Raw genomic sequence first — 13,408 nt, 5'->3', positions numbered from 1 at the left:
TTTCCTTTGGCCCTGCCTAGACACCTGGACATGTGCAGGTCATGGATGGCTGGCAGGTTGGTCTTGATGATCCTCTCGGCTGCTTTCACCACTCTCTGGAGAGCCTTGTGCTCAGACATAGAGCAGCTTTCATACCACAGGGCGAGGTTATTTGTCAGAATGCTTTCTATTGTATCCCTATAAAAGGTTGTGAGATCTGCTGATAGTATGTTGGCTCTCTGCAACCTTCTTAAAAAGTGTAGCATCTGATGTGCCTTCCTGACAATGGCATTTGTATTGGTACACCAGGACAAGTCCTCATCAATATGCACCCCCAGAAACTTCATACCACTCACTCTCTCTACTGTTTCTCCGTTGATGGTTAGTGGAGAATGTTCTTTGCAGTTTTAGTCCACAGTTATTCCCTTTGTTTTGTTCTTGTTTAATGCTAAGTTGTTACTGTCACATCAGGTAATCAGTTGTTCTGCCTCAGCCGTGTACACTGCCTCATCATAGTCGCTGATGAGGCCCACCACTGTCGTATCATCAGCAAACTAAGAAAAAAGAAAACGAGGAGAGCAAAAGTATGTGCATGAGATATGGGAGGCAGGAGAAACAATGATTAACAGAAATAAAAACAAAAAAGAGATGAGATGTATGCAGGTGTTACAGGACAAGAAGCTGAACTGGTAGCCAGTTGAGCAACAAGTGCAAAGCCAAGAGTCAGAGGGGAAATCTTTTAGTTGCAGATTAAATAAATGAATGTTATATATTGCCCTGATTGGTGCAGGGATCATATTGCAGAGTTCTGGGTACAGACATGGACCACAGTTTTTGTAAGGCTTGTAGATGTTGGGTAGATTTTTGTCAGAAAATCGAAGGTAACGACTTGGGAGGCAGTGGCGGAGAATTGTACTTATAGCTGGGCAGGGAAGTGTGGTTAAATATAATTTTGTGCGTTAAGAGAAGTTGGGTATAATTTAGTTAGTGGGATAATTCTAGCAAATGTAGAGTTTTTAGTGCAGAATGATGATGAGTTCTGTGACTCATATCCCCTAAAAAGCATAAGAAGAAAACGTCTTTGGGTAGGCAGACTTGGAGGGGAGAGCATCTAAAGACGTTTTCTTCTTATACTTTTTAGGGACCTTCCTAGGATATCATCTAATGTTATGTTGTGTTGTGTGTTGTGTTGTGTTGCTAGCTGGCATAGAAACTGGTCTCAAGTCATTGGCCTGAAATGCCAATGGGTAAAGTAACCAACTCAAAAGGAAAATAATTCATTTTACTTTTAGGAAGTCTTCGTCCTGTTGTATTAGTATGCTTGCAGAAAACTCACCTGGACTCTCCTCAATACCTAAGCCTGGGTAGATCAGGATTCATGTCACAGCATTCTTCTACGATAAACAGAAATGCAAAAGCAGGGTAGCCATTTTAGTGCAGTCCGTAACGGATATACTGAGTATGCTGGAGATCTCTCAGGACAGGCCAAGAGTTGTGAGTGGAAAAATCACGTGGGGAGGTAAAGTGACTGTTGTATTCTAATATCTATAAAAAGCCTCACGACAGATAATCTGCGGGGTGTTGTGAACCAGACTGTAGACTTTGATAAGGCTAGCTAGTATTAGTGGGGGCTTTTAATGTGATAACTGTAGTATGAGATTCGAGTTATGGGAATTTTTGTAGACTAACCCAGTAGTTTATAATTTAAGTTAATTTTATTTGCGTATGGGGCTAATTTTGTAACTATTTCTCTCTGACCATAGAACAATAGCAAGGGCAGGTAGGATCTGTGTCAGTTGAGAATTAGTTAGATCACTGGACGGTTTGATGCTAATACTTTCTCTTTCCTCAGGTTACTTTTTTTCAGTAGCAGACTTTTAGGCCAAGAGAACCACAGTAGCTGGGGTCTGGACACTGGACATTGTCTGGACACTGGACACTGTCACTCTTCTTGTTGTGGTTGCCCTCCTATCAGAATGAGCTGGACAGATGGACAGGTGTGTTCTGGCAGACTCATCAGGATTATACCACTTCAAAATGGAGGATCTACAAGCTGACAAATAGTAACTCTGTAGAAGCAAAATGGACAAGTTAAATATATCAAAATGTCACCTCCCATAATGTCTTTACTAATATATTGACTCTCCTGTGAGACTGCAGTTGTACGAGGCATAGGTCACCTTTACCGGTTGTTTTTGTTTTGTTTTTTTTTTTTATTCTTCTCATCAAGCTTCGTAAACACGGGGTTAGTATATATTAGGGGGTCAGGTTGGTCCCCAGTTAGTGCGGGGGGCTTGCTTCCCGCAAAAAAACAGTATTTAAAGTGATTTCACCTACAGTTATGGTAGGTCTGATTTTCAATAAGTTTTAACAGCTTGTAGTGAAGCCCTTCAAAACGCTCCAAGGGTGATGCTTCAAACACTATATTAATGCTGGATTAAGGGAGAGAGTCATTTCATGCCAGAGGGTCACAGACAAAAGGGCAGGGAAAAACAAGAATTACTGTACTAGCCTAGGTTACAGAAAAGTGTGAGCATGAAACTTGCTAAGGCCTTTGATTGGCCTCAGTCCACATGGACAGATTTTGTTGGATATTAAGCTGGTCATGTTAGACCAGATTGTGTTGACCTTTTATTCTGTATCCCACACCATGTGATTGCAAATTTTAGCCAGAAGGCTAAAACAATAAATTAATGCAGATTAATACAATGATTACATCTTCAAACACAAGTTATTCTACTTTGCGGTGCTTAACACTGGCCAGATAATGCTGGGAGACATTTTAAATGCACATAGGGTGACTGGAGATTTTGTATTTCCCCTGTCATAGAAGGGTGCAGAAATTGCTATGACTCCATAAGCATGGACTTAACATTCCCTGGAAGCTATCATCTGATTTCTATATTATAGACAATAAAGTCTACAGGGCTATGTGGGTAGGTGGGCTCAGAAAGCTGAAGGTGATGTTATTCCACTCACATAATTTGGGCCTCAGGCTCGGGTTATTGTCTAGAGATAATGTCAGGATGGTTCTGGGGTGTCTTTCAGGGTGAAGACTAATTGAGGATCTCCCTGGTAGCTTTAGCAACAGTCGCTGAGACACCCTTGACAGGCTATCTTGCCAGTGCTTGTTTGTGGTCCTGGAGAGATTTAGGCCACCTTATTTGTTTACAAATGTCTGGCGATTAGAGATACAATAATAAATATAGTAGGATAAAAGGAAAGTTACAATCCCCTGATGTAAGTTGTTACTTACTGGTAGCTCCTTACACATCTTTTTCATTATGGGGTCTTTCGCATATTCTCGAGGTCAAAGGCTATCAAACTTTGGTACTTTAATGAAAACAATATTTGACAGAAAGGTGTATAGAAGGAGGAGGAGGAGTCTCTGAACATTATTAAAATACAATTTCTTCCATTGGTGCATATTTAAAGTCCAGCTGTAAAATGAGTCTTTGATTCTAAGCACCTTATTATCAGTAAAGACACTTGTACAGAAATACTCATTACAGAATGAACGACTAAAACTGTCAATCCTGAATCAGTTAGTAGTGGTTTGGGCAAGATAAGGGGCAAGGCCTATTTTAAGAGGTGACCTGGCAAAGGCCTTCACCTACGTGTCCAGATGTTGGGTAGAGATAAGAAGTATTTTATACTGAAAGTTAGTACCAGGTTTGGGCTATTCCACAGTGACTGGTTACTTCTGAACTATGGCAGTCTTATATGGAAATGGGATAATTGCTGTGTCCTGGAGCACACCCGTGGTACAGATGAGGCCTCAGGCTATGGTGGAGAGATAAATTCCATTTCTAGAATTTATTGGGCTAGAGTGGATATAGTTCATCAACTCGCTGACACATTCTGGGATAAAGTGACTGGATACTCCAGGCTTTAGGGCCCAGGACTCCCTGATACAAGCTGAGGATGAAGGGAGGCCATAGGGGGAAAATGGGATGTATATTTGTGGAATATCCTGGATTACAAAGTTATTAGCAGAGAAAGAGTGCAGCTGCACAGATATTTTGGAAGAAGATGATTTGCTTTCTGCAAGTGTTTATTTGGGCTGCATCTTCCTGCAGTGGTCCCACTTGTAAAAGTAACACTGTTTTGAGGACCTTTGAGCTTCACCATGGGTTTACAGGTTTAGAGGTTTATATGAGGCTAATGACCTCCAGGGTCTTTACAAGCTTAGCCATACAACCCAGCCCAACCCAGTTTTGTCCCCAAATTCCTTGGATGCCTATATTGTGGGGTATGTTAGTAAAAAGGTAGCTGTGGGTTATGTGGGGGGGGGGTATGTTAATTGGGGATTAATTTACTTACTGTCATCCTTTGTCCATCAGAGACATGGGGGACAGACTGGGGGTGAATCTGCGATTTCCCATCCAATGATCAAGGTTTCTTTTAATAGCATCAGGGATGAACTCTGGTTCACATAGATAAAGAGCTTATTTCATGGTGTGGGGATAATTTGTGACACATATTAGTCTCTCTGGAATGTTCTTTTTATGACTCAAGCAAAGTTCAGATCATTGGATCTAGTGTTTCTGGTTCTGTTTGCTTTGGATATGTGCAAGAGAGCCATCACAGCTGGATCTGAGGATACCTTATATGCTAAGTATAGACTGCCTCTCAGTAACCTGTAGGAGACTGAATACAGAGACATGACCTTAAGGTGATCTGTGTAGGACAGGGGATTCCCTGAATTCTCCTGGTGAGGAACTTCTGAGTGTGTTCCAACTGCTGCAAGTGCCTGCTTAGGGACATGCCAAAGGGGACGTTGTACTCAATGATAGGTTTGATAAGGGCCTAATAGAGTGGTACTATAACTTCCTTGGACCTGGGTGTCTTACTGTTACATATATGTTGGGTGTCACAGAATGATTTTCTTACTATCTTGGCTACATGTTGCTCAAAGGCCAGATCACTGTCTACATATGTTCCCAGATACCTAACTAGTAATCCAGCTTTTAGGGGTGATTTATCTATGAAGTAATCAGCTTGTGTGGATGCGTTCCCAAAGGGCACTGTAATGCATTTCTTGGCACAGAGTTTTAATCCATTGCTTTCGTACCAGTCATTTGTTTGCATTAGACCCTCTTTGTGGAATGTTGGTGTCATAGGAGGAATCTGTAATAGCTGCCAATTTACTGTTATCTGCAAACTTGGTGAGCCAGAGGCCTTTGACATTAGCACTGACTTCCAAGAAGTAGATGTCAAACAGGAGCAAGCCCAACACAGAGTCCTGGGGTACTCCATGGGTGGCCAGTCTCCTGGCAGAGATGGTCTCATCAATCCTGACTTCTTGGGTCCTATCTGTGAGCTGGTCAACCAGAAATCCAGTGAGTTATGTAGGGATTTATGCCTAGTTCTAAGAGTTTCTTAAAAATACTTGAGTGGAACATTGTATTGAATGCCTTGGCCAGATCAAGGGAGGCATTATGCATGATTCTCTCCTCATCCATAGCCTTGGTGACCCTCTCAAAGAAGTCAAGCAGGTTGAACAGGCAAGACCTTCCCTTAACAAAGCCAAACTTGGATGGTTCCAGTGTGCTTAGTTTGCCAAAATCTGTGATCATTTCCATGATAATTCATTCCATGGCTCTGCATATCAGACCTGTCAGACTGATAGGTCTGTAGTTCCTGGGGTCAGTTGATAGTCCACCCTTATAAAGAGGGATGACCTTTGTAGCCCTCCGTTTACCTGGCACATAACCTTTTTTTGTGGAAGTTGTTGAAGAGCGCCTCAGGTGGTCCTGCTAGGTCTTGTTTTAGACTATTTAGGAGGCAACCCGGTACAATGTCAGGGCTCACTGAAGCAGTATTTTTGACCTTAGCAAGTGCTGCTGTTACCTGCTCTCTGTTGATAGCTGGGGGGATATACTAGAATGGATTTCACAGTGGGTAGTGGGGATGAAGTTAAAGGTAAATTTATCAGCCAGTAGATTCACTGTATCACCCTGATCACTGAAGATAGTGTCATTTACAATCAGTTCTGTCCACTGCTGAGTGTTACCTCTAAGGTTATTGTCATAGCTGAAGAAGGTCTTGAGATTGCTCTTAGCCTGGGAGGTTATCCTGACCTTGTATTTGGCCTTGTTGGAATTTATTAAACCTCTGTTTCTTTTTTTTTGTTTAGTTGAATCAGAAAGCAGAGAGTTCTTGTTTCTGTGAGAGTTGTTTTTCTGATTTCTGGCCATTACTTTTTTCTTTTGTTATATAACCAGTTAAGGTAAAGATTCTACCAGCGCGGTTTATTTTTGGTGTTAGATCTGGGTTTATTTTTGAAAAAGAAAAAGATACAGAACCAGGTATAAAATAAACTCATGGGTTAATGCCTGAGTAGTGCTAAAGGGAAAAATATCTGAGGGCAAGGCAAAACATAAGACTTGCACCGTGAATCATAGGCTAAAATTAAGACAATATATGAATGGAATCCCTTGAATATGAAGGGGGTAGTGATATGAACATGGAGTGGTTTCAGTGGATAGTGATATGAACATGGAGTGGTTTTAGTGGATAGTGATATGAACATGGAGTGGTTTCAGTGGATAGTGATATGAACATGGAGTGGTTTCAGGGGATAGTGATATGAACATGGAGTGGTTTCAGTGGATAGTGATATGAACATGGAGTGGTTTTAGTGGATAGTGATATGAACATGGAGTGGTTTCAGTGGATAGTGATATGAACATGGAGTGGTTTCAGTGGATAGTGATATGAACATGGAGTGGTTTCAGTGGATAGTGATATGAACATGGAGTGGTTTTAGTGGATAGTGATATGAACATGGAGTGGTTTCAGTGGATAGTGATATGAACATGGAGTGGTTTCAGTGGATAGTGATATGAACATGGAGTGGTTTCAGGGGATAGTGATATGAACATGGAGTGGTTTTAGTGGATAGTGATATGAACATGGAGTGGTTTCAGGGGATAGTGATATGAACATGGAGTGGTTTCAGTGGATAGTGATATGAACATGGAGTGGTTTCAGTGGTGCTGTCCTTTTTTAATTCATTTTCATTTGTAAGATTTTGTTGGTATTATTTTCAAAAGGTTTACTGTTTCTTGATGACCATACTGACCTGTCAAAGAGATTTATGAATTGTCTAAGTGGGATACATTTTCTTCCTGTAGTCCAAGCTTCTCCTTTCTTTGCCATAACACTTTTGTAGGGAAGCACTCAGTGATTAGTAGTTGTGAACCTGAAATACAGAGAACACTGCAGATGTATGCTCCAGCAGAAAAAACAAGAGCATATGGTGTGTAATGAACCCTGGAGCTCACTAGCAGCCCTTGCTTGTAGAACAAATAGGAAAATCTAAGAATGTTTTCAGATCGTTGAGACCCTGAAGTTGTATGACTATGTAGATCACAATAACTGACTTGAAGGTGATCCATTTGGACAACAAGAGTTAGAAAAGTGGAGAAGTGTTGTGTGTTTATTCCTAAGAATACCAGGTAGAGATTCTGCAGCCACTTGTGGGATTATATGGTTTAAGAGCAAACCACCAATCTGTACACCATTCAGAGGATAACAAAACCAATAAAGAAGTGAAGTCTGAAGGTGACTAATGAGCAAGGTTTGACAACTGGTCTGTAGGTGGGATAAGCTGCCTTACCCAGAAACAGTGGTGTAGATGGACAAAAGCTTATTAAAGTACCAGAGACAAATAAGTCTTTAACAAAAATTATGCACAGGTAACAGTCCCACTCAACTATCCAAATGAAGTCATAGTCTGACCTGATTCTTAAAGCTTTACAAGATCGCTGAGACTCAAATACCCCAAAGGATGCACTATTACACCTTTATCTTCACTGGATTGTTCCCTGTCCCACTGAAGGTCATCTTCCTGAGAACTGGACACAAGCATAAGCAGTAAAATAGTAGCCTGCTCAAGGACAGGAGAAATACTAAGCTAAGTACTGTTGCATAAAAATAGGACTTAACTGTAGGTCGTAATGTCTAACGATCTCTCCATGCAGTAACATATCGATTGTACAACGTGTAACAGAAGACACTGTAGGTTGTAATGCCTAACGATCTCTCCGTGCAGTAACATATCGATTGTACAACGTGCAACAGAAGACACTGTAGGTCGTAATGCCTAACGATCTCTCCGTGCAGTAACATATCGATTGTACAACGTGTAACAGAAGACACTGTAGGTCGTAATGTCTAACGATCTCTCCGTGCAGTAACATATCGATTGTACAACGTGTAACAGAAGACACTGTAGGTCGTAATGCCTAACGATCTCTCCGTGCAGTAACATATCGATTGTACAACGTGTAACAGAAGACACTGTAGGTCGTAATGTCTAACGATCTCTCCATGCAGCAACATATCAATTGCACATCATGTAACAGAAGATAAAAGTCTACCCTAAACATGCCGCAAGCAATTGGTGCTGCAGTTGACAGACAGATTTAAGTGGGTTGTCTTTGGATCAACCATAGAATTAAGATATGAACTAATATATGAGAGTCTTCTAAGTCAAAAAACTGAATGAAAATCACATTGCTTTGTTCACGTTGACATTTAGGTGTTCTTTTAGATCTATTTTCTTCTGTAAATTAACACTGCTATTGTCATGACTAAGTACCACCTTCTAACTTTTTCAATATTGCCTTTTCTCCTTCTCCTTGCTGTCTCGTCTTTAGGGTAGTAATTCGTAGACTTCTATAAGTATGATAACCTCCAACTGCTTGCATATTTTATTTATTTCGTATTTGTTTTTGCTGACTAGTTAGAGCTCACTAGCAATTATTTTGTTTGTTTATTTTGCTAAGTCAGATGATATTTATACTTGTCATGTCTGAAAGCCTGTTTTAACTTCTGAAACTCATGGACTAGTGTGCTCCATTCATGATGCAATAGGGCACTATACATAAATCATGGCAAAGGTACCACTTCTAAAGTCAAAACAAAATGATATGCTGAAACCATGTCTTAACGAACGAAGGAAATTCATAGCTTAGTTAGTAGTTATCATAGCTTAGTTAGTAGTTATTAGGCAATCTGTCTATAGACTATTTAGTGCCTAGTGAGAATAGCTAAAATCAAGAGTTTCCTCTCACCTTGAGGAGGAGCTCACAAGATAGATCCATGGAGAATTTACAAATGCCCGAGAAATGATTAAGGATGTTCTTCAGTTTAGCAAGGGCATTACTTTGTTTGATGTCCAGAGGTGTGGGGGTGGGTGTGATGGATTAAGAATGCATCATACCAACAAGCCCTATTAATCTGTTTGTGGAGATTAAGGTGTTGTATAAAAATGTTTGTGGAACCATTCTTTTTATGAAGACAGAGAAGATTAAGAAGACCTGGGTTTTTCATGGCATGGAAGGCTACACATACATGACCACAGAGGAACCTAGACAGAAAATAGGAAAGAGTGGCTAATCAGTCTGGACAACTAGGAGACTTGGCTTCTGAGCTTTTGGTAAGAAATCTCTGTAGGCCCTCAAGTTAACATGTTTTGACAGGTACATACAAAACAGGGCATTGCATTCAATGGGAAGGTAAACTGGAAATAAGGCTTATTTGTCTCTGAAAGAGATGCCTTTATTTATTACCTGGATGAAAAGAACGATTTTGTAATCATAATGAAGATTTGTTAGTCATCCACAATGATATCTAAGTCTGGTATGACAGTGTCTGCTTTAAAATAAAGGCCAGTTGTACAATATGATGAAGAAAAAATTGTTTTACCAAATGAGACGGCGCTATGCTTTTTTTGTATTCAGTTTGAGGCCACTGGCATTGCACAAGTTATTTATGTAGTCTAGCCCGATCTGGAGTGTTGACAAATCAGTGGGAGTCAGAATAATGACCACTAGTTTACAATTATCTGCAATGTTTTAAAGAGAAGCCCAGGATACTGACATGAAGATGTGAGAAACAGTTGTGAAGCACTACAGTACCCAGAACCAAGCCACAAGGGACTCTACTTAAAGCATTTTTCTATCAGAAATGTACCAATCTTACAACATGGGTTCTCTCTATTGACCACTTTGCTATTCACCTCAGTGCACGTGGTTTTATGATTAGCTTCCATGTTTGTATATGATACTTGAATAATGGATAGTATGAAATTCCTTAACCAGGTCCAAGTATGGTGACCACACTTCATAACCACTACCTACTGCTTCAGTTACCTAGTCGAAGAAGTTTATAAAGTTAATAAGGCAGGATGTACAATGGATTAACCCAAAATTATATGGACACAGGTTATGATATTATCAACGTCTAAATTAATGAGCTGACAGATAATACAAATGTGGCTGATCAGACAAATGGGATTATGGTTAACAAGGAGTGTGATGGCTCCCTCCCTGTAAAGGGGGACAACCACGGCTGTCTCCAAGGCATGAGGAACATAACCCAGTGGTAGAGTTAGGGTATGGTGTAGAGGTGCACCCCATTCTTATTGCTACTATTACCTAGTACTACATGCTAAAAAATTGCTTCTGTAACTCAGTATATTGTTGTTGAAAATTGGAATGTGCTTCTAAAAGCAGCACATTTGAGAGAATCTGAATTTCAGCCACAGTACAAATGCATTGCTTTTTGCAGTACATGCCAAATTTAGCTTTGATTTGCCAGTTTTCATAAATACAGATTTCCCCTCCTACAGAAATGATTTTGAACCAGTAAAGCTGATGTTTTATTTATTTTTAGTATGTAATATAACAACATGATTAATTATGCCAAGCAATGTGACTGGAGCACCCATGATTAGATGGCAAGCAGCCAATGAGGGAGTTACAGTGTTAAAAAGAAAGCCATGCACAGGACTTGTATCTCTACCAAAGGCACTGAACCTCATGCTATAGTGCAGGATATGTTTTTGTGAATGTGGCTAGCATGGAGCAGATCACTGTTATAGAAGTAGGTAGCTTTTGTGAATGATAGTATTGTACAAAAGTGACATATTTGCAAAAGAAAATGATACGTTAGATAGCCACATAATGTGAGGTAGGATTTGGTAGTATACAAGGAGTGGTCTCTTGCATGACAATGATAGCTTAGCTTTAATGTAAAGACTAGGTGGCAGCACTGTGAGCATCTGTAAGAGAATGCTATGGTCATGGTGTAGCTCATGCAGAATGGACTGTATTGTAGCAGGTATTTTTTTCTTTCTTTTTTTTTTACCCTGGCAGGCAACTAGATAATATGATCAGTGGAGTTTGCGTGATGCAAGTTGGAATATTTTATACTGCAGCTAACTTACTGAGTGTGTGAAACACAAATGAGATAACATACTATGGCCATTATTACTTTTTATTTATTTTATTGCAAACAAGCATCTGGTATACAGAAAGTCCTTGTAATTGCTAAGTATAGGGATTATCTGTGAATTAAACTAACTAACACTGGCATGCTGTCATTTATTTAAGTTAAATAAATATTATTCAGGCTTTGCAGGACTAATGTATTTGTATGAAGCAAGTGGGAATACTTTATTGTGCCTAGCTATAGTGTTTTGTTTTTTGTATTTTTGTAAAATAGCATTGAACAAAATTGCTGTGGCCAGTTTTTATTACAATCTGACATCTGAGGTGTACACAGTCAACAAAGTAGATAATTGCTGAGTACAAGGTCCGTCTGTTATTTAAAATCACTGACTCAACTTTATTTGCTTTTGTTAAGCAGTGGTTATTCTGGTTTTGTAGAAATGTGTATTTGTTTGAAGCAAACTGGAATACATTATTGTGGTTATTGTTTATGTGAAACAAAGTTACACATAAGCCCTAACTACCCTACTAGTCTCCATTGCTTCAATTCCCCCACTTCAGGCTTTCTGTATACCAAGCTTATATTGTTCTTTCTTCCTATATATAAAGCAAAATTTATAGTAAAATGTACATCGATAGCAGTATGATTTCATCCTCTCACCTCAAAGCATCTAGACCTCCATGATTTCTTGGGAACAAGATTCCCAAGACTCTGGCTTTTTTTTTATTCTTTGTTGATAGGTTTAGCCCCACCTGGGTAGTGGCCTCTTTTCAGGGGAGACCTAAGGTGGTATTTATATTATATTTATACTGTCAGAGAACATTTGACCATGGTATCAGAGAACTTCCCTACTCTTTTTGATAGGTGCCTTGGGATCTTTTGCATCCACCTGAGCTACTACCAACTCAAGTAGATGGGACTTTGCTTTAATATCTCATCCAAATGACAACATGGGCAGGAGTGAAAGACCCCACTTTTGCCACATTACAATATCAGCAATGCAACCGCCTGGTATGGGACTAGAACCTACAGCATAATGCACTAAAGGTAAGTGTGCTACCTGTTGTGCCTATGACACTCCTTAATGGACTTGTTTCCTCCATGGCTATTAAAGTGCAGTTCGCCAGTTAAAGTATGTTGAAAGGTTTAAGTAAAAAGCTGAAGAGTAAGAAAAGTATTAAAATGAAGTAACAAGAAAAAAAATAATCTGGTTGGTGTGGGGAGGCTAGGTTGGAGATGGACAAGGGGGAGACACTTCAGGACAGGCAGGAACCAATGGCTACTGGGGGGGACACTATGGAGTCCTTTGTCAAGGGATCCAGTTCACCTAAGGCTAGCCCTGCTAGCTCTTACCTACCCAATGTCTTCCTTTGTCTAATAAGCTAACACAGCTGTCTCTAATTCTCCCTTCTCATCTCCTGATATGTCTGTTTTCTTCCTAGCAGTTTATTTTATCTACCTTGACTAGCACACTTCCAAATATTATTGTACATACATTGCTCTCCCAAACCCATAATTAGCCACTTCTGTTAGACTTGAGTAGGAAATACATATGCTACAGCTGTATGCTGCTACAGTTTGTCAGTTTGAGGCCTGTTTTAGTATGGCCATGACAAATAAAAGTAGGGGTTATTTAAGATATTGTCAAATCACAATAAAGACAAAATAATGCAGGCTCCCTATTGAAATGCCAGCACTCGAAATGCCGAGTGCGAAAAGCCGAAAAAAAGACTAAAAACGCAGGAGAAGAGATCATCTCGAAAATCACTCTTTTCCTTAAAAATTTATTTTTGCAGGGGGGCCAAGAACTTCCCACACCCCCCCCCAACTTATATATACCATCTCAGAGACAGATCACCATACTTTGGAGAAAAGGGAATATTCCGAGAAATAACATGTCAAACTTAGTATATACAAGTCCGATCTTTCAGGCACTCAGCCCTCTCATTTCAGTACTCACTCCAGGGGGTCCTGACATTTCAAATGGTTAACTTAATATGCATATATATTTGTGTCATTTTTGTCACTTGCAGTTTTTTAAACTTGTGTTCCTGAGTAATATCCTACAATCCTACTGGAAGTCGGAGGGGTTATATGCAATTTCTGCATGCAGATGTTCTGCTAATTCGATGTCCAGAATTTTTTTGGTCGGCTATTCATATTTCAAGAGTCTTTTTATTTATTT

The sequence above is a fragment of the Protopterus annectens genome, chromosome 7.part1, assembly GCF_019279795.1.
Source record: "Protopterus annectens isolate FY-2018-M chromosome 7.part1, PAN1.0, whole genome shotgun sequence".
Taxonomy (NCBI): domain Eukaryota; kingdom Metazoa; phylum Chordata; order Ceratodontiformes; family Protopteridae; genus Protopterus; species Protopterus annectens.
This window is presented reverse-complemented; position numbering follows the sequence as displayed.